The sequence below is a fragment of the Felis catus genome, chromosome F2, assembly GCF_018350175.1.
Source record: "Felis catus isolate Fca126 chromosome F2, F.catus_Fca126_mat1.0, whole genome shotgun sequence".
Classification (NCBI taxonomy): Eukaryota; Metazoa; Chordata; class Mammalia; order Carnivora; family Felidae; genus Felis; species Felis catus.
In genome coordinates, this window is record NC_058385.1 from 3,884,058 (window position 1) to 3,907,507 (window position 23,450).

The window sequence follows — 23,450 nt, forward strand, 5'->3', positions numbered from 1 at the left end:
TAATAAGGGCCTGCATCTGTAAGGTGCTGTTGAAATGAAATGAATGCCACTATGGAGAAACTGGTAAACACTTCTGTCACACCATCTTAGGTCAGGATTACTTATTGAATTGTTTTTGAGCTGCAGGTAATGAAATAGACTGATTTATGAGAAGGGTTGATTGGATGGACATTTGGGTATCCCAGAGAATTAAAAAAACAAAACCAAAAACACAAAGATTCAAAATCATGCTTTAGCAGTGACAAATACACACACAACTCTGGCACGGTGGGCATCCAGCATTCAGCTGTCCGGGGAGACACTGCCCATGTCTTCTGTTCGAATCATTCCCTTCGCGATTTTCACATTCTTCGTAGACTAAACCTGACCTCCCTCATTGCATTTCACAGCCCTGTTGTATTGTGAATGAGTCAGTTCCTCCAAGATGCCATTTTATTTTATTTATTTTATTTTATTTTAATTTAATTTTATTTTTTTTTTAACATTTATTCATTTTTGAAAGGCAGAGAGAGACAGAGCGCGAATGGGGAAGGGGCAGAGAGAGAGGGAGACACAGAATCCGAAACAGGCTCCAGGCTCTGAGCTGCCAGCACAGAGCCCGACATGGGGCTCGAACCCACAGACCGCGAGATCATGACCTGAGCCGAAGTCGGACGCTCAACCGACTGAGCCACCCAGGGGCCCCTCGAAGATGCCATTTTAACAAAAATGTGGGGCTGGAAGGAGAGAAACATGGTGGTCCCATGAAAACAGTCCTGACAGTATACTTCCCTCTTAAGGTGGCAAGCCAGATGCTACTCAACTTTACTGTGGCCTCAACACAAAGTAATGCACCAGACAACAGATAATATGAAAATATTCTTCATTGGAAGACAGGTGCGAAGCATACTGATCAAAGAAATGGTTTAATGTCAACTTATCCAAGGACAAAGACGTAGTTTTTTTCCAAAAGAAAATCTTTTTTTTGTTTTTTACTTTTCTCCTCATGTTTAAAACAGGATGATTTATTTATTTATTTATTTATTTATTTATTTATTTTTATTTTTTTTAATTTTTTTTAATGTTTATTTATTTTCAAGACAGAGAGAGACAGAGCATGAACAGGGGAGGGGCAGAGAGAGGGAGACACAGAATCCGAAATGGGCTCCAGGCTCTGAGCTGTCAGCACAGAGCCCGACGCGGGGCTCAAACCCACAGACCCTGAGATCATGACCTGAGCGAAGTCAGACGCTTAACCGACTGAGCCACCCAGGCGCCCCTAAAACAGGATGATTTAAATAAAGCTTATATACTAACATAAATCACCATGCTATTCCCCATTTTTCAAAAAGGCATTACTTGGCAAGAACTTTAGAGTAATGTAAATTTAGTCATTTCTGGAATAATCAGAGACCAAACGAGAATCATGAATATTTGTATCACAACTTAGAAAATTCTATGAGTACATTCATAGAATTTGAAAGATGTAAGATTGGAAAATACTTCAGAGTTTCAATATCATTTTAGTAAAAAAAAAAATGTATTCATGTAACACATTGATATTGAATCTACATATTTTGGAAAGGAATATTTCTAAAAAGTTCAAACAGCCCTTGACCTGAGGGCTCACCAGGGAGTTCCATTAAGGCCCTGAAACACAGTGTAAATCTGCTTATGCATTTTGAGGATCTATAGCACAAAGGATATGTTTTATTATTGCGGGCGTAAATCATGATCTTCAATCCCAACAGTTAATGGTGTCAATCCACATCATAGTCATTAGGGATTGCACAGTGTCCCCTGTAAATATATATGCTGGAGTCTTGACCATGTTTGCTATAACGACAAGCAATCCCAGAATATCAGTGTCTTATAACACACTATTTCTCTCTTTTTTTTTTTTTTTTTTTTACTCCAAGGCACAAACTAAAGGATTAAAAGCTTTCTGGGACATGATCTTATAATACTTGCAAGAGAGAGACTGAGTAGAGACACCCACTGTGTTTTAGAGTCTCTGTTTAGAACTGGAACTTTTACAAAACTACACAAAGCTGCATGGAAAAGTCTCAAAGACTTCAGGTGGGGGTGTATGCACTGCTTACTTAGAGGCACTGCAAAGGCTTAGACATGTCAGTCTATCATACAGACACATTAGAATTACTAGAAATAACCTCAATTCATCTAGTTGGTCATGAGGATATATTCCCTTTAGATACACAAAATATACTCAACCCCCCCCCCAAATAATTGCAGGCACTTTGGGCAAAGCCCTAAAATTCATGCCCTACATTATGGCCAAATCTGGCTTCTATTACTCCAAACGAGCAGAATACATTATCTGTCTCCCCAAAACCAGGGTAATTGCAGAGGAGAAACATGATCAAAACTCCCACTCTAAGTGGAAAGGAATGGAAGGCACATATAGATATGTCCTGTCCCTCATATATAACAATTTTGAAGCATCATTTGGAAAATGCTATGAAGTCCTCGCGCTTTGTCAATAAAGAGTATGTTTTGATCAAATACCAATTTTACTTGTGGGGCATAGTGACTCCAATTCACTGTATCCCCACGCCTGGTTCTGCCCCTGTGAGATCCTGCCTTTTTCATTTCCTTCTTGTCTACATCTAAAGAGGATAACGGAGAAAACGCCACATGTTACAGCGAGAAACTTTATCAGCTAACGTGGGGGCCTGTGGAAAGTTAGGAACAAAGGTGATTATATGTATCAGTCACCCACAGCTATCCCAGGCTGGGGTGTGTGTGTGTGTGTTTGATTACTGATAGCATCATAGCAAATTCTGAAATTGAGATATGTGAGTCCTCCACATAAAAACAAAAACAAAAACTTTTGAGCACTGTTTTTAGTTCAGCAAGCTTGCCAAATTCATTTTTCATTTAAAATTTATTTATAGATATATTTTTAAACATATACAATAAATCTATCTGCAATGACCACTGAATATGATTTTTTTGCTGCTCTTTTAGTGTGTGTCCTTTTCAGATTAAAGGCATTATATTTTATTACTAATTTGTTAAGGGATCTAATTTTCTAAAGAATAGACATTGAATATTATTAAACATTTTATTATATCTATTGAGATCAAATATAAATTGTGTCCTTTAATACTTTAATATAAGAATTATATAGAGGCACCTGGGTGGCTCAGTCAGTTAAGCATCCGACTCTTGATTTGGGCTCAGGTCATGATTTCATGGTTTGAGAGTTCCAGCCCTGCTTCAGCCTCTGCACTGACAGCACACAGCCTGCTTGGGTTCTCTCTCTCTTCCTCTCTCTTTGCCCCTCCCCCACTCATGCACAAGCACAAGCGCTCTCTCAAAATAAAGAAACATCAAAAGAATTATATTGACTAATTTTAAAATATTAACACAAACATCCATTCCTACACCACCACACTTTGGTTTCGATCGAGAAACACTGCTTAGGGTTGGCCTGGGTGGCTCAGTAGGTTAAGTGTCCGACTTCGGCTCAAGTCATGATCTCACAGTTCGTGAGTTCAAGCCCCATGTTGGGCTCTTTGCTGACACCTCAGAGCCTGGAGACTGCTTTGGATTCTGTCTCCCTCCCTCTCTGCTCCTCCCCCACTCACAATCTCTCTATGTCTCTCAAAAAATAAACATTAGAAACACTTTATACATTGGTAGTTTTTAGTTTAATATTTTGTTTAAAATTGCAGCATTTCTGTTTAGAAGTGAGATGGGGCTATACTTTGCCTTTTCTTGCGATGCCCTTGTCATGTTTGGTATAAAATATTATACTGATCTCATGCAAACAGTGGAACTGATCCTCTTTCTTCTAACCCATGGCAAATTTGGCAGAATATCAATCTTCCTTCCCACCCTAATATTAGTAAATACAAATGGGCAGAGCACGTACTTTCAAGATATGAGATTGTTTATGTCTTAAAAATATAATTTTTGTCTTTGAGAATTAATCGTCTGAAATCTGGCCTAAATGTTTTCTCAAATTTTGTGTTTAGCAAGCAAGAAAAAATAGGACAACATCAATGACCATTTAACTGACTGAAATTGACCACAGTAGTAGTGACGTTTAGCCACACTGTGAAAGAAGTAGGTATTAACTGGTCATGGAGGGGGTGTGGGAGAAGCAGAAAGCAGTTTCACAAACACCCCCAGCCTCCCACCCTGGGCCATGAGAACCCAGGCAGGGCTGAAGAGCAAAGGCCTCTCTGGGAGAACAGAGACAGTAGGGGCTGGATCATGCAGGGGTTGTAGGTCGTGTTAAGAACTTGGGACTTTATCCCAACATCATTGGAGGGCCTGCACACACTTGCAGAGGAATCTTCTGGAAGCATAGCCAAACCTGCCACTCCTCTCTATAAGCACTTCTGATATTTATCCCCTCAAAACAAATTCCAGATTTCTTTTTCCAACTTTATTTTATGTATTTTTGAGAGAGAGAGAAAACGAGAGGGGGGAGGGGCAGAGAGAGAGGGGGGAGGGGCAGAGAGAGAGGGGGACAGAATCCTAAGCAGGTTCTGTGCTGTCAGCGCAGAGCCCGATGTGGGGTTCCATCCCTCAGAGCGTGAGATCAGGACCTGAGCCAAAACCAAGAGTTGGATTCTTAATCTGCTGAGCCACCCAGGGGCCCCAATTCCAAGTTTCTTAACCATGTGGTCAAGTTCCTTTATGATCAGGGACTCACATGCACTTTCAGACGTTTCTCCCAGTCCTTTTCTGTACGTCTCTTACCTAAGCCAATGTACACGTCCTGTGCTGCAAACGCTACCCCACAGCGTCCTTTCCCATCCCCTGTTTTCACTATTTCCTCTGCCTACAACGTCCTGCATCTTTCTCTGCCTTTTCTGCCTCTGGCAGAGACCTATCCATAGACCATGACCTAATTCTCAGGAGTTCTAAGACTCCAAGGAATCTTCCCAAACCCTCGGCAAACATCCGAGGTCTCTTTAGGGCTCGGAACCTGCCCACAGCTCACCTCTCTGGGTGTGTGTACGACGCTCCGCCTTGTGCTGTAGTTACGTGGAGATTTTTCTTCTCTCCTCTACTTGATGAAAAAAAGAAAGAAGGGAAGGAAAAATAAGGCAACACTAATGACCATTAAACAGGCTGAAACTGACTGAGCTACTAATTATTCAGGATCATACATCTTGTTTCTAACAGTGTTCATAACAAGTCATTGCCAGGTGACAGCTGTGCAGCGGCATGTGTGACAACGAGCTCATTTTAAAAGGAGCATATGGTCTGGCTCAGCTTAGCCTGTGTGGGAAGGAGCTATATGTCTGCCAGTGGAGTGGCTGAGATCAAGCTGGACCTCCTAGTACACTGAATACATCGGTGCTCACAGACGACTTTAAGGGGGTGTAAAGACCTGTTTCTCATCTATATGCACTCATCGTAGAGAAGCACTTCTAACTTGATTGCTAGAAGTCTACATGGGACGCTATCACCACAGCAAGCTGTATCTGGGAATAATAAATAACTGCCATGGCAACATCATCCTCATACAATGGCTGCAATGAGATTGACAGTAGGAAGCGTGGGAAAGACTGCCAAACATTTTCTGGCATTACAACATATATATAAATATTGAGGGAGGCGATGGTTTTCCAAAAACAACTTACTTTTTCTTATTGAAAGGACCTCATGGTTGTTGGAGGCATATAGCACTCAGGCATGTGTGAACATCTGTGTCTTTTTCTGTTATTTAGAGTACTAATGTTAGGAGATATGCGCACCTGGACACATTTATTGCTAAGGAGTTTCCAAATCCTGCATTTTCTTGCTTAATAGTTGGGGAAACTAACATACTGCTTGCAATTTCCGTAAATGGTGAGCAAATTCCTTTGTGAACTGAACCCACATGGAAAAATTATAAAGACAAGCAAGCACTTTAAAAGCCATGAAGGACATCAACGTATCTTACCAGTGAACCTGCTTGCAGAATGGAATCCCAGGGTCGAATCATGTTCGGACACCTCTGCCAAAACACAGATCGCCACCCTTGCCATTTCTGTTGATTTCACAATAGTTTAAAATTGAAAATACGCTGCCCCAACTTTGTAGAGAAGTCTGCTTGTGAAAAACCCTATTTGTTTATTGCGGCAAAAATGAGAAAGGAAGATCAGGAATAAGTATTTTTAAAAAGTAATTTACTCTTACCTGGTTTCAACAAGTTGTTGGATAATAATTTAGTTGCTATTTATTTTATAATTCTGTATCTATTCAACATATTAATTTTACACTTACATGTGCTAGGTACTGTTCTTGTTTTTTTTTTTTTAAATAAAACATTCACACACATAAACACACGACAACCTTGATAATCCTTTGTTGAAGAATTATATGGAATATAAGAATAAAGCTAACATATCTGCTACAAGTATCATAGTCATGGCTATGGTATGTATGGTTTCTACCTTCTACAGAAACTGATGTGCTACAGCATAAAAATCTACATTTATATCTATGTCTATCATCTATTTGTTAACCACATGAATCACCTTCCAAGAGAATACACAACCTCAACACAGCATACCAAATTTTATATGCCAAGAAAATATTTCCTTTCAATAAACATCCTAAAGAAGTATCTTGAAGAAAAGCACTCTGAAATGGAAGGATTTATGAATAATAATTAGTAACTTACTTGAATATTATGAGAAGGCAGTCTATTCATTTATACGAATTTACATCAAAGAGAGACAATAAATGAATTCGAATATTCAATTGAGAAAAATGTTATAGTAGACAAAGTAATTTTAGTTATGCAATGTGTGACATTATTAAGCATATTCAGGCAGTAAGTCTTTGAACCCAGATAGAAAAGTATTGTTTCTCCTCTGAATGAACATGTCAAACATGTCTTTGTAATTTTATGAAGAGTATTAAAATTAACAAAGTCATAACAAGAACATCTTTAGGGTCGCCTGGGTGGCTCGGTCGGTTAAACATCGGACTTCGGCTCAGGTCATGATCTCACCTTTTGTGAGTTTGAGCCCTGCATCGGCTCTCTGCTGTTGGCACAGAGCCCGCTTCAAATCCTCTGTCTCCCCCCTCTCTCTTTCTCTCTCAAAAATAAATAAACCTTAAAAATTTTTTAGAAAGAACTTTTATAGTTGAAATTCTTAAGCTTCCTCTCTTCCAGGAATAGAATTATATGAATCATCATGTGTATTAAAGTAAAAAGTGTCGACTTCCATGAAGAAGGTTTGGCAGCTGATTTGAGAGGCCACCACCTATATGTTTCCACTGAGACAAATACATCTTATATAAAACAACTTCAAAGATATTGAAATCTGTAGTAGCCTAGCAACAATAAAATAGAGTATAGTATTTACAGAAGAAAATAATTTTTTTCTGTGTAATTCTCTGGTAATGGAAGATATAGGGCAAAGAAAATTAGGTGTCATATAATGATCTTTTGAAGAAACGTTAAAACAGGTTGGATTTATCATAACATAAAATGTGAGTTGTGAGACTATAGTGAATCGAGTTGTTTTAATTACATCTCATTATTGTCATCTTTTTTTATTTAAAAATTTTCAATTATTAGGAATTTACATCATTACCAATAGTTGTGGCAGCGGACATAATTTAGTCATTTTAATCCAACTGACTGCTTAAGTTACCCTCATTGGAGTTGCATAACACTTACGTACCTAGACATCATTCACCATCCTAACTTACTACAGTCTTGAGCAAACATATCTATGCTAAGTGTAATCTAAATTTATTACAGAATGAGTTAAATATTGATGGATGAAGACTAAGTAAAATATGAGAATATGTTATGTTAGAACACATGTTAAAAAATATGGCCTTTTTATATGTTACCCATAAAAGAATGTGAGAATTGGATGGAAGCATAAATATCAGTTCACCAAACATCCTTGGGTCAGAGACCAGTGATGCAACCTATGTAGGTGGTAAATCAGTTGTTCAGGAAATTAAAATACCCTACACTGAATAAAACTTTGAAGTCTAGTGATTTATTACACTTTGTTTCTATCACCGGTCTTTACCTTATATAGAATAGAATATTTATCATCAGCATGAATATAGAAATACTATCCAAGTGGGGCGCCTGGGTGGCTCCATCAGTTAAGCATCCGGCTTGGGCTCAAGTCATGATCTTGAGCTTCGTGAGGCCAAGCCCTGCAAACCTGGAGCCTCCTTCAGATTCTGTGTCTCCCTCTCTCTCTGCCCCTCCCCCGCTCACGCTCTCTCTCTCACAAAAATAAATAAACATTAACACAGTGTTTTTTAATAATAATGAAAATCAATCAATACCGTGGAGCTATTTTTGGAGAGCGTATTGTAAGCCCTGGCAACGCGAATGGGGTCATTGGCGAAACAACATTGGTGTTCTGGTCTCAAGGCTGTGGAAGGCGACAGCACCGTGAGCTCCAGGGACCCATGACCTCCCAGGAGCCAGGTAGGGAACAGATACACTGGGTTGCCTGGCAGTCGTTGAAACCGCACACTTTCCCTGCGTGCTTCCACGTAAACGCCAGATGCGTGTTGGTCTGTCGGGGGGCTCCTTGTGGTCTCCTCCCGGGCTCTAACATCCTTTGATGTTTGTGCCTGGTGCAGTGAAATAAAGACCAAGGGCAGTTGGCCGCGGCTGCTTTGCCGGTGTCGGAGGCAGCCCTGCACGTCCGCCCAGTCGAAGAAGAGCCTGAAGACCTTGTCTTCAGTGCAAGGCTACAAAGTACTACACAAAGTACACAATTCAGCTGCTCTCACACGAGGTTACGAGTACAGGTTCTTACACGCAAACCAAGGGTATACATTTCAAAAAAAATCTGTTCAGAAACAGACGCATCAACTGCGATTAACGTAAGGGTGTCATTCTTTGTTTAATGTAACAATTCACTTCTCAAGTGAATTTTGTTATAATCACTACTATCCACTCGATAGAACACACTGCTAAGAAGAATTTACACACAAAATTATAATATGATTTAGTTCAACTGCTGCTGTCATCAGTGAGAGTATCTGATGGCAGACTCCCTGTATACGCTTAAATAGCTATAAAACTGCAAACAAAATATGAAGGAAGCTATTTCAGGTATTAGGTAAATAGCCATTAGAGAGTTACAGCCCCCAGAGAAGAGAAATTCGCAAACACCAAACAAACTCTGGCTTTTTGCCTGGGGATAATGTCACATTGCAAAGGCAGAGATTAGCGTGCAGCGTCCAAAGCGGTTCGACCTGGGGGCAGAACCAATTTTGTGGCCTGTGACCTGTGCAACTGTACTGGCCTCACCCCCAAAAAGGCCCCACTTTTGCCTTAATCCTCTGCTTGTGTCATCTTGAAATTCTTAATACGTTTGTCTTTGAATGTGTGTCTTGTAACTCAAGTCCCATGGGACAATATACCAAGCATGTGAGCATATGTTCTTGCTGTCTTGGTCACATACAGTGTGCGACGCCCCACGGACACAGTTCTGGCTGGCTCGTGGTGTGTGGGGTTCAGTGACGAAGCAAGCACAAAATGAGCACATCCGATCTATGACTAAGATGACCCAAGAAGTTGTGTTTTCTGTTCCAATAAAAGCTACCTCAGGGGCGCCTGGGTGGCTCAGGTTGTTGAGCATCCGACTTTGGCTCTGGTCATGATCTCGCAGTTCTCAGGTTCAAGCCCCACTTGGGGTTCTGCACTGACAGCTCAGAGCCTGGAGCCTGCTTCGGATTCTGTGTCTCCCTCTCTCTCTGCCCCTCCCCCACTCACGCTCTGTCTCTCTCTCAAAAATAAAAAGAACACTTAAAAATAAATAAATAAAACCTACTTCAAACACGAAAGCCAGGAATGTTCTACCATATCTTTTCTTTTCCATGTTATTTCCATGTATTTACCAAACACTTATGGTAAAAATTGATGACACAGAAAAACCAGTCAACCCATACTTTCCTTTCAGTCCTTTCTAGTGAATCAGCAAGCCAAAGGAGATCAAGTGAAGTTAAAAGTAATCTTTGGATTTGGTAATAGGGATATCGTGGATGAAGGAGACAGTGACGTCAGAACAATGTGGTATGCTGGATGGGTCCCCCGTACTTGTCAGTGGGCCTTTAAATCTGCATTCTGTCTGTGATAGGACTGTCATTACTGACATCTCTTCAATAGGACCCTTCAATCCAGACAAATGAAATAAAAGCAGCTGATGAAGATTAATTGTGACATGTTCAGATGGGTGACTAATGAGAGAGAGACAGAGATGATACATAGAAAATAAAGAAAGCAGCAAAAGAGATGGCCGATAGAAGAATGGAGATACATCTCCAAGTAGACTGCTCCCAGAAAAATAATTGCAATCATAATGAGAATCCCCAAAAACCTTTGGTTAAACTGGAAATGCTGGAAAAGACATTTATGTTTTACGCTTTATAATGTCCATAATACTACACGGCGGGGATCCGAGGAATGAATGTATGTGTGAAGGTGAGAGATTATGCACTCTATATGAAAATATGTGTATCGTTGGGGCACCTGGGTGGCTCAGTCGGTTAAGCGTCCAATTTCAGCTCAGGTCATGATCTCGCAGTTGGTGAGTTCGAGTCCTGTGTTGGGCTCTGTGCTAACAGCTCAGAGCCTGGATCCTGCTTCAGATTCTGCGTCTCCCTCTCTCTCTGCCCCTCCTCTGCTCACACTCTGTCTCTCGCGCGCTCTCAAAAATAAATAAACTTTAAAAAAAGGATACTATTAAAAAAAAAGAAAATATATGTATCATAATCTTGATCAAAAATCAGAAAAATAGCTAAAATAAATTAACTGATTTTGCAAAATCCTAAACTATAGCAACTTGAAGAAACTTTTAAAAATTTATAGTTCAGGGGCACCTGGGTGGCTCAGTAGGTTAAGCAGCTGACTTCAGCTCAGGTCATGATCTCACAGTTCATGAGTTCAAGCCCCACGTCAGGCTCTATATTGACAGCTTGGACCCTGAAGCCTGCTTGGGACTCTGTGTCTCCCTCCTTCTCTCTCTGCCCCTCCCCTACTTGCGCTCTCTCTCTCTCTCTCTCTCTCTCTCTCTCTCTCTCTCTTTAACAAAATAAACAATTTTTTTTAAAAAATAAAATAAAAAAGTATAGTTCAGATATAATTTTTTTTTCCTTTTTGAGTGCTAAATATGAGTTTAACCTTTACAGTTAGAGAATGAAAGCTGAGACAGTAAATGTACTGGTAAAATGATTAAAATTTAGTTTAGTTAGTGGAGTCACATTTTTAAGGAATTACCAGTACTGTAATTTAAAAGAATGAGAATGATTGCAAGTATTGCTTTTTTGTGCATATGTACATGTATATTCCCCTGTATATCAAGAGAATGAACATTGATATTTATTAGTGAAAATAATGGTGAAAGACATATAAAATGTTCTTATGTATGCTTTTATTTTCTAGGCATTATATATAAAATGGACTTTTTATCTGAGCTCTATGAAAGCAAAGTATTTTTAGTTTGGCATAGTCAATATTTTTTATTGAAAACAATAAGTTTATCAACTAACTCCATTTTTTAAAAGCAAAGTTCTATGATCTAAGCCCAATGACTACCACTTAGTCTCTTAAAAAATGGTATGACTTGAATTGAAATGTGTTTTATTTGTTAAATTGTTTTCATATTCACACACTAGGAACGAGGTTTTACAGACTTTTGCTGACATACCTTCTTGTCTTATGACTGGTTTTCCTGTTGTTATATTCACTTATAAGTTCAATTAAGATGCCAGAAATGTATCTAGGCTATAGGCTCTAAGAGGTGTGATAAAAATGAGATTTTTGTTTTACCTAACCATTTTAACAGAAGTCTTTGTAATTACATTCTATTAAATGTAGATATTATTGTCTTGTTACTAATATGCTATTATTATTGTTATTATTTCTGCTTTAGTCCAAAGACAGGATTCCCAAAGCAAGTAAAAACATTTTTATGTTGAAATTATGTATAACTAGTTAATTATCTGTAGCTGTCAGAGAACAAATATTCACAGGGGAAAGACTATAAGAACAATACATTAAAAACACAAAAACGTAAAGTAAAACAATGTGATAAAATGTTGAGAAAATAAGTATGGGAGTATACTTATTAAATAATTTATAATTCATTATTATTAGCCAATATGGGGAACATATACATTACACTCTATTTGAACTTTATCAATTTTTTAAAAAGTGTTAAGAATTCTGGGTACCTGGGTGGCTCAAACAGTTAAATGCCCAACTCTTGGTTTCGGCTTGGGTCATGATCTCAGGGCTCACGGGTTCAAGCCCTGTGTTGAGCTCTGTGCTGATGGTGCAGGGCCTGCTTAGGATTCTTTCTCTCTCTCTCTCTCTCTCTCTAAATAATTAAATAAACTCAAAAAAGCTTTTAAAATGCTAAGAATTCTATTTCTTAACATGAAAGAACAATGTCAAATGTTTGGTTCAGTAGTATAAACTGTTATCTAATTCTTGACTTCTTAGTGTTTATGAGAGGCATGCCATCATGTACTGTGGTATGCTACTTTAAAAAGCCATGAAATGGAAGTCCACAGAAAGATGTCTTAGAGTCAAGTTCATAGAGATGTCTTATTTCAAGATCTGGTACAGTCCCTTGTTAGCTATATGACTTTAGCCACTAACACCATTTCTGAACATTAGTTCCATGTCCTATAAATGGTGATTATAGATTTTTTTTGCTACCAAGTAAGAAAATATTACTTCAGAAGTCTAAAATGTATAAAGTGCCATATTAAGAAAAGTAAGTAGTTCTGGGCCACAAATGTGGATATTGGTAAAGATCATAATCTTTAGATAGAAGTTATCTAAGTGAGATTTCCAGACCCATCACTTCACTTTGTAAGTAAACTTGGATAAATTACACAACCTCTTTAAAATCTCATTTCTCCTTTTTGGAACTGGGTGAAATAAATAACAAATAGTTTAGTTTTTCATGTTTAATTTTTCAAGTTTATTTAATATTATAAGCAAACATACACTTATATAATTTGGGGACTGATGTCCCAATAAAAATTCTAAAAAAATTTAAAGCCATGAATGACACGGTATAAGTGGTGTTTGAAAGATTGATTCAAAAATGGCATAGTAAGGATTTAAGATTGAGCAATAAATATAGGAATCTGTAAATCCTTACAATATTCTGGAATTAAGCTTTAGATTTCAAACAGATGGTGGTAAGGAGAATGAGTGGGTGTAAGCAACATGATAGAGAAAAAAGTAGCATAAAATAACTGACATAATCAAAATTTAGAAAGAGGCACAGATAACTTTTTAGAAAATTACATATTTTTCAGCAATGCAGAAGACAAAACGGAAACATTCTTAAAAAAATGGGTCTTGCAATGGGGAAGGGAATTTTTTCTTTTTAAAGAAATCATAACTTCAGTTTTAGATATGGGGATTAGGTTACCACAGGTGAAAATGCCCACCAGAGAATTAGAAGAATAGCTATGGAGTTTGGGATTGTAGAAACACAAGGGTACCAATGTGCTCCGAGCCAATGAGTAGGGTCTGGAGATGGGACACGATTTCCTGATAATACAGCCTAAAGAGAACAGCCTAAAGACTAAACTTTGAGGAGTCCCTACTTTTTGTGACCAAGAAAAGTGGAATCAGGTGGAAAGCATGTCCGGAGAAGTTAGCCTTTCAAGAGGACTGGGAATTTATCAAAAGCCACAAGGCAATCAAGTAAAGTGACAAGTTACAGTGTTTAGAGATAAACATTAGGAAGTCATTGATCAATCTTCACAGTTTGATGTCAACCATAAAGAGATCAAGGACTGATTTGAAGAATTCAAACTTTGGTTTTAAGTGATTTCACCTGCTTTTAAAATCCCATAGCAATTTATAAAAGCAGCTTAAAGAAAAACCTAGCCAGATATAGTACAGAAATAAAATGCGGGAAGCAAGACTAAGGGTATCACCTGTTAGCCTTCAAATCTGCATGGAATCAGGGGCAGTGGGGCTTTCCAACACCCGTGGGAAGGAAAGATGAAAAGTTCCTCAACATAAGGTGAGGAGCAGGAACACGGACAGCATCAGCTGAAAACCTGAGAATGTTGCCGGAGCAATGGGTTATAAAATGCAACATACTTAGTAATGTCATGAGTGACATTTCCACTTGCTCAACCATATGGGACCTGGCGACTACAAAAGTTAACCCCTGGTTCTACACTGGTTATTCTAGGAAGTCAGGTGAAGACTACCTTACAGTTGCTGAACAGAGACAGGCTGGAGATGAGCAAGAGACAGAAAAATAAAGATGATTCCAAATAAAACTGGAAGGCTGAAAGCTAAGTTTAGTAAATACCTGAGATGCAGCATTACTTACAATAGCCAAGGTATGGAAACAACCTGCGTGTCTGTTAGTGGGTGAATGGATAAAGAAGACGTGGTGTATATATACGATGGAATATTATTCACCTGTCAGGAAGAAGGAAGTCCTACGATCTGCAACAAAATGGATGGACTTACAAAGCGTGATGCTGAGTGAAACAAGCCAGACAGAGAAAGTCAAATACTGCAAGGTGATCACTTCTATGTAGAATCTGAAAAAAAAAAAAAAAATACCAAAATCTAGAAACAGAGACTAGAAAAGTGCTATACAACGAGAAAGTTCTGAGGATCTAATGTAGAACATGGTGACTATAGTGAATAACACCGTTATTGGATAATTGAAATCTACTAAGAAAGTAGAACTCAAATATTCTCACCAAAACAAACAACTCTCCCTCCAAGAAAACCTGATAAAATCAACAAATAAAGAAAATTATATCACATAAAATAAAAATGGAAGGATGATATTCAAATTATACTAAAGAATAAGAAACTTAAGATGCTTAACAAGAGAAAGGAACGACCACTGAATAGTTACTAAATTGAAACAAAAACTCTCAAGAGCTGACATCAACTCTACACTTGAAAGAGTTAGTTAATGGGAACAAAGTACTGTGGAACTGACCCAAAACATAGGCAGAGAAATATAAAAAAATTAAAGTACATAAAATGTCAGTTGTAGGATAAAGAAACAGACATTACAAGACCACGTTATTGCTAAAAGAAGCTTGATGGTGAGAATATATAAGAAATCCAGGGAAGAGCGTATAAAGAGACAAAGCTGGAACATTTTTCACAATTGAAGATGCGATAGCTCATGCTAAAAAATGTAAACAAATGTTCTAAAAACAATCAATAAAAAAACTTCACCTCAAAAATACCATAGAAAAAATAGCAAAATATCAGTGATAAAGATAAAAGCTTTAGTGCCCTGAAAAAGAAAAAGAGAACATATTACCTACAAAAGAACAAAAAAAGCAGAAGGGCAGATTTCTTGTCATCACAATGGAAATCTGAAAAGAGCAAAAAAGTGTAAAAATGCTGAGAAAAAATAACTTCACGTGTTTAATTCTACCCACAGAAATCCTAACCGTGAATTCGTAAGTATGATGATTCACCCAGATTTGATTCATGCTTCTTTGCTCACTATATTTCAAATGAAAATTTTACTTTATGGGAGAACCAAAAAGGAAGGTCCTTCAAGTAGATAAGAGAAGTAATTGTAAACCTCCTTTATTTGGACAAACTCAACTTTATTTCAGATTAAAAAAATAGTTCCATATAATTTTAAGACAGGAGAGTTCATGGTCAAAAGCATTAAACATACAAGGAAACATAGCAGTAGTAAAATGGTAGCAAAACAAGATCTACAAATATTTCATTTTTTATTTATATTTTTTTGAGACAGAGAGCACACGAGCACAAGCAAGGGAGGGGCAGAGAAAGAGGGAGAGAGAGAATCTCAAGCAGGTTCCATGCCTAGGATAGAGCCTGCTTTGGGGCTCGAACTCACCACAGAGAGATCATGACCTAAGCTGAAATCAAGTCGGATGCTTGACCACCTGAGCCACCCAGATGCCCCTGATCTATACATATTTTAGATACCAGCATATTCAGACAGAGATGATAAAGTACAGTAAAACCTTAGTCTGTGAACATAATTTGTTCCAGAAACGTGCTTGCAATCCAAAGCACTTGTATATCAAAGTGAATTTCAAGAATGACTGTCTCAGTTGTGATCATGTGATGTTTGGCATCACATACTACTCATATTGCAAGATATCACTCATTTATCAAGTTAAAATTTATCAGAAATGGTTGATCAGAAATGTTTGCTCGTCTTGTGGAGCACTCCCAGAAGAGCACAAGTTACTCGCAGTCCAAGGTTTTACTGTTTAAATATTTGATATGTTCACAGATGTAACATAGAGTAACAAACTATAAAGAGCAAGAGAACTGTTAAGAGATAAACCGAGTCATGTTAAAAATTTGAAAATAATTTGTTTGCGTATGCATCAGTTTGAACCACACAGCAACAAACTGAATGTGGTTAGGAACCCCATGCAGGGAAGCGAAGGGAGAGGCTTCTATAGAGAAGATGCAGAAATAAAGCAAGGAAACGATTTGATTGGGTAAGTCGCTACGCTTAAGTGCTTGCCTTATTTGAAAGAGCCTAGTGGGCTCTTCCTGATAGGTTGTGCTACCATTTCATTTCTTCAGATTTGAGCTCATTGGCTCTGGCTTATGTAGGCTACCAAAGCGTTTCAGTCTAATGGCCTCCCTGCCTGAGACTTTAACAGAACATAAAGAAGGAAGAACGGATTAGAGAAGAAAGAAATTAAGCTGGTAGAAAGGAAACATATAAATTGAAAACGAGAATTTAATGAATCATTTAATACCAGGTTAGCTATAAACAGCAGAAAAGAATTTTTAAAATTGGAAGATTTTCTAGAAGAGATCATAGAGAATGATTTCATAAATCATCTAGTAGATACAAAGAGAAAATATGGAAGAGGATAAGGGACTTAGAAGAAAGCATGAAAATGTCTCGTGAACATTTAGTTGTATTTCCAGGAGAGAAGGGGAAGGGATTGGTATTAGGTATAATTTGGAGAGAAAATGGAAAAGACTATTCCAAATTGATGAAATATATTATAGCATAGGCTTGAAATGCTCAATAAAAAATAATATATATATAAGACATTCTAGTAAAATGATATATGAGTATTTTTTAAGTAGTAAAATCAGCAGAGAGAGAAGAAGAAAGAGGGAGACTTCAAAAGAGTGAAAATTTTATGGGCAATTAGCTTAGTTCTCAAAAAAAAAGAATGCTATAAGAGTATACTTCATTCCTTCTGCAACAAATATTTATTATTATATACAATGAAAACTAAAGATGGTAAGAACTGAAAGTGAACAAAAGAAAGAAAGAGTCAAACAAATATAGAAGCTAAAAATATAATATGTCAGGATATTTCTGCTTACTTCAGTGATGGGAGTAACAGTGAATGAACTAAAAACTAGAACAAAACAATGAAATAGTTTGCAATAAATTAACATCAGACAAAGACAGCAACACCCATGGCTGTCCCAGTCAACTACCCAGAGAGATTTTGTAGGCTGTGGCGTAAAAGGAAGATCCAAGGCGCCTTGGTGGCCCAGACTGTTGAGCAACCAACTTTGACTCAGGTCATGATCTTAAGGTTCATGAGTTTGAGCCCCACATCAGGAGCCTGCTTCTGATCCCGTCTCCCGTTCTCTCTGCCCCTCCCCCGTTCATGCGCGCACACTCCCTCTCAAAAATAAATGTACCTTAAAAAAAAATAAAATAAAAGGAAGATCCAGGTAGAGCCTCAAAGGGCCAGGATTGAAAAGAAAGAGCTGGGACAGGTCAGCGTAGTGAAAATATGCTGGGAAAACTAATGACACAAGAGAACTCCAGATCAGAGCTCCAGAGACTTTCACGTGAGTGCCACCCAGCACTCCCCCTACGTGAGCCTCAAAACCCAGAGATTAGAGGAGATTTAGAATAATTCCTGTTGGCACATGCCAGAGAAGAAAATCTCAGAATACCTGGGGCATCAGACAGAATACTCACAAGAGTAATATCCATCAGCGAGGCAAAAGTAACCCTAAGCTAAATGCTGCTCATTATAACAAAAATGAAAAGCAGTCCCAAGAAGATCATAATCCTTCCAAGTGACATAACTGTGATTGTCACAAAGATCCAGAATATTTATAGAAATACAAAACAGTTTGGGTATCCAAAAAACCTAAATGACGAGAGTTAGTAGAAGAAAAAAAATTCTGGGCAAAGAAAAGCAGGAGAAAAATATAGACTAAAAAACAAACAAACAAACAAAAATCAGTCAAATGAAACTGTCCCAGAAATGAGAAGAGTGCTATAATTAATATATAGAAACATTAAAATAGTTATTTAAAAACAGTCTACAGGGGCGCCCGGGTGGCTTAGTCGGTTCAGCAACCGACTTCAGCTCAGGTCATGAGCTTACGGTTTATGAGTTCAAGCCCTGCGATGGGCTCTGTGCTGACAGCTCAGAGCCTGGAGCCTGCTTCTGATTTCGTGTTTCCCTCTCTCTCTGCCCCTCCCTGGCTCATGCTCGTCTCTGTCTCTCTCTGTCTCAGAAATAAATAAACATAAAAATTTTTTTTTTAAATACAGTCTACATGTTAAGAAGGTAGAGAAATAATTGAACATGTAGGGTTAGAGACATAAAAGATTAGAAAAATCAAATGTGTATTAATGAACACCACAATGTCTTATATAAAAATTACACTGGACAAGGTTAATGGAAAATTAGATATTTTAGAACAATAGATTAGTTAACTTAAAGACATCACAGCAGAACTTTCTAAAGTGAAGCTTAAAGACAAAACAGTTTTTAAAAATTTGAACAGGACATCACTGAGAAGTGAGACAACTCAAGCAGCCTAAGATATATGGGTAGTATCTGAAGAAGAGGAAATAAAGGCCGAAAGATCATTTGAAATAACAATGGTTAGAAATTTCCAAATTTTTCAAAATGTAAACATAGATCCAAGAAACTCACATGTACCAGACACATTCAGAAAGTTATAGAAGGTTACATCATAATAACTGTGCTTAAATTCCTCAATAGAGAGACTCTCTTAAAAGCAGCCTGAGCAAAAAATAAAGATCATGCACAAGAAATAATTATATCAACGACCATACGTTTCTTCTCTGAAACAGTGGAAGCCAGAGAACAGTTTAGCAATGTCTTTAAAGTACTGAAAGAATAAAACTGACAACCTGAGATTCTATTCCCAGAGAGAACCGTCTTTCAAAGACAAAGAAGAAAGACATTCCAACACAAGAAAGCTGATTCATCACTAGCAGAACGGCATTATAAGAAATATCAGAGGAAGTCCTACAGGTAGAAGAAAACACTCCCAGATGGGAGTGGAGATCCACACAAAGGCATGAATAGCAGCAGGAATGGTAATTACATGGATGACTATAGATTTTTTTTTTCAATTATCAGTAAATCCCTTTACAAGATAGTTGCCTATTCAAAGCAAAAATAGTAACCCTCCATGGAGAGGTTTACCGCCTTTAAGGAAGTTTTTCACTTATGAGAAATGTATGACACCAATGGCACCAAGGCCAAGAGAGGAGTGGAAGTGAGCTACCATAATTGAAGGGCTATTCTAACGTGACATGGTCCCTCACGTGAAGGCAGATGGTGCTAGATTAACAATGTGCATTACAGGCCCGAACGATCGAAGATATTTAGAAAATGGTACTGTTAACATATAATCACAAAAGACTCCCAATTAATCCAAAAAGAGGGCAAAATGGGGCAAAGAGAACCAGTGCTTTATTCTGTCTGGTTGACACAGAGTGCTGTCGGAGGCTCACCTCTCCCAGGGGCCCCGCTGGCAGGAGCGAGGAAGCGGATGCAGTAGGGGGGCCAAAGTGGACCACCCTAGCCTACATTGATCTGCGAAGCGGAAACACTGCGGTCTGGAGAAGCGATGAATCCTCACAAGTGTGTCAGGATCCTCAACCCATTCTCAGACTTGAACCCATTCACAAACCCAGAGCTCCTCAAGAGAGAGAAGGCAGGACTTAGAGCCAGAACCCCGTGCACTGCCAGAAATGATTATTGTACATCAGATATCAGGAAACTTGTTCTCCGCAGGCCAAGGTGGTGAATCATTCAAGACTGCAATTGTGGAGCAGGCAACCAGCTATAGACTGTGCAAATGAATGAGCATGGCTGCACTGAAGTAAAACTTTATTTACCAAAAAAAAAAAAAAACACAAAAAAACAAAAAAAAAACAAAAACATCGCTGGGCCGGATTTGATCTGTGAGCCAATCCATGCTGTAAATCATGCTACTGATTTTCACCCAAGGGACCTGAAGCCATTTACCATGGTAACTATGCACTGAGGAAGAGGAAATAACCACACTTCTATTCATTTCTTAAAAATGTTTTTTTTTTTAATGTTTATTTTTGAGAGAGAAAGAGAAAGAACATGAGCAGGGCAGGGGCAGAGGGAGAGAGCGAGAGTGAGAGACCGAATCCAAAGCAGGTTCCAGGTTTTGAGCTGTCAGCACAGAGCCGGACATAGGGCTCAAACCGATGAACCGCAAGATCATGACGTGAGCCAAAGTCGATGCTTAACCTACTGAGCCACCCAGGCGCCCCGATAACCACACTTTTCATTATTACAGGACACTGACTCTGTCACTAATTCTTTGAGATCCAAAATGACGCTGATCCAATAATTAGTGATTCCCAGAGGACAGATGATTAATGAAATTTTGTCCCTGTTAGATATATATCCTTGGAGCCCCCAAGAGTTTTGCCCCCAGTTCTGAAATGGTCATATTTAGTAACTCGTAGAACCTCAGCCTGGTTCCCTGACAGGTGGACCAAAGGCTATTGTTGTAGTAGGTGCTGAGTGCAAGCCACCTTCTAACCGGAACGGAAACTAGAAATAATATGGAATTTCAGAGAAGTGTTAACCACCAATTCCCGGAAAGATGCAAGCGTAGTGATTTATGCCACATAACTGTTCAACTTCTGGCCTCAGATAATGACAATGGATTCACAGAAACTTGCACAAGTGTTTTCTGTATATAATTCCTATCCCAGATACGGTTTTGCAGCTCAAGCAAACCAACATATACCACGGCACACGTGTACCATATTGAACCGACAGGTTTGCCCTGTATCTCTTAGTAGTACGCTGTTGCCGTCCTGTCTCGGGTATCACCCCCTTTCCAGCCCTCCACCATGATCTCTAGTCTTTCTACTCTGTCCCCCTGGACATCACCCCGATCCACTTCATAGATGCTATCATGGCGATACGAGTAGTAACCGCCGTATACGCTGTGGTGAAACAGGTGTGCCGGTGATGCGGAGAAAATCCCACCAAAATTCACGGGCATGCCACCTCTATGAGGTTTTAAAGCACAGTGCTCTGAGATGTGTCGAGTTATATTTTGCAAGGAGAAGGACAGTTGGCGCATCTGCCCCCTCTTTTCATTAAGGAAAAGGTGCAGCCCTCAGTGAGACACTTTGGGTTTTCGAAACAACACGTACCTCATTTGAGAATGTTATTCCAATCAGTTTAGCCCCAAACGCTGTGCGTTTGCACCTCGGTCCGGAAGACTCTGTAAAGGTCCCGACTGATGTTCATGTTGCTTTGTAACCTGGGGTGTTTGAAGCATCTACGGGCAGATGGGATGCAGTGAGGAATCATTTATAGACTTTAGGGGTGAATCACAATGCAGACCTTTACAACTTTGGAGCATAGCTACGCCAATGACTATAGATCATTATTTTTCTTTTAAAAAGAAGGTTTGACTGTAACCACGGCACCTAGAACAGGGCCTGAAGCATAGTATGCACGCAATCCAAATTTGCTGAAGGGAAACATAAACTAGAGTGAAAATGGGTTTTGTTTCTACAATTAAATTGGGTTAATAAATCGTTCAGCTATAAATTTAATTCGACTATTTGCTAAACTACATGAAATACGGAGTTTATGTTTGCAAGGTCTTTACTTAGTGCCTTTTATAGATTTTCCATAATACAATTTCCAAGCTCGAGGCAGTGTGCGGTAGTCTTCAAGCACGTATTGTTTCTAACGCACATTTCATGTCAAAAGGCACCGGGTGATGTCTAATTCCATCTCTTTCCAAATAGTTTCCCCAAATTATTCTAACATGCTACCAGGCACATATGTGGCTTCAGCAAAGATAACATCAGCAACTAGAATCGACTCTGGTTTCCATCGTTGTTGATGCTCAACCCACAGTATGGCATTTATCAAAAATACAAGGTTTAGTTCTCAAAATTATGATCATTAACCTTCAGATGATAATTTTTGACATATCTGTATTTTCTTTTTATTTCATTACCCTTTTCCCTTAGTCTTTACCTGTCTCGGGATCTTTATATAATTAGTCACAAGGAACAATTGTTATCGCCCAGGTATTGATGATGGATTATATGCTAGTTCTTTATAGATCTTCTGATTACAAATTCCCATAAAATACACTAGATTTCAATAGCCTTTCAAGATGAGTTTGTGTTATTGAAGTTTGTGTGTTGGAACTTAAAGGGAAACCAAGAAAGTACTAATGTGATGTCACTGTTCATTGTCCTGGGTTATTTTTCCCTGTTCTCTAGTTACCACTATCTTACATATACTTCAATGCCTGATCAAGAAACTTTTTTTTTTCCATGTTTTACATGGTGATTTAAGTCAGTTAAGATGTTTTCCTTTTTGTGACTCTTTTTTAAAAATGTCATTATTTTGAACTGAAACTATAATAGAAGTGTGGAGAACAGTGGAGAGGACAAGAACCAGAAGGCGAAATTGGCTTTCATTCTTGCTGTCCTCATGATAGCACACAGCCTCTCTCATTAGTGTCATATACAGTGTTGACATTTATAATCCCTTATACACCAATTTCTATAAATAGGAGGCAAATATCATGCTTACTTTTACAAGTTTTATCTTTCTGTGGGGCACCTGGCTGGCTCAGTCAGTATAGCATGCAACTCTTGATCTCGGGATTCTAAGTTTGAGCCCCATATTGGGTGTAGAGATTACTTTTTAAAAATTTTTTATTTAAATCCAAGTTACTTAACATATAGTGTAATAATGGTTTCAGGAGTAGAATGTAGTGATTCATCAGTTATGCCTTAATGCCCCTTGCCCATTTAGCCCATTCCCCCACCCCAAACCCTCCAGCAACCCTCAGTTTGTTCTCTGTATTTAAGAGTCTCTTATGGTTTGCCTCCTCCTCTGTTTTTATCTAATTTTTTCTTCCCTTACCTTATGTTCATCTGTTTTCTTTTTTTTTCAATATATGAAATTTATTGTCAAATTGGTTTCTATACAACACCCAGTGCTCATCCCAAAAGGTGCCCTCCTCAATACCCATCACCCACCCCCCCTCCCTCTCACCCCCCATCAACCCTCAGTTTGTTCTCAGTTTTTAAGAGTCTCTTATGCTTTGGCTCTCTCCCACTCTAACCTCTTTTTTTTTTTCCTTCCCCTCCCCCATGGGTTTCTGTTAAGTTTCTCAGAGAAAGACAGATACCATATGTTTTCACTCTTATGTGGAT

The 23,450-nt window shown here is 38.5% G+C and overlaps 1 long non-coding RNA gene across 1 annotated transcript in view; it reads right to left on the bottom strand.

Annotated features, from left to right (window-relative positions):
- LOC109495896 overlaps positions 1-21,643 on the bottom strand; it is an 84,143-nt gene extending 62,500 nt beyond the window's left edge. The window contains exons 1-3 of the long non-coding RNA XR_002151615.3: positions 21,414-21,643; positions 5,906-6,067; positions 4,958-5,023 (exon numbers count right to left, since the gene is read on the bottom strand). This is a non-coding gene — a long non-coding RNA (uncharacterized LOC109495896). The remainder of the gene's footprint in view (positions 1-4,957; positions 5,024-5,905; positions 6,068-21,413) is intronic.
- Positions 21,644-23,450: the final 1,807 nt, after the last annotated feature.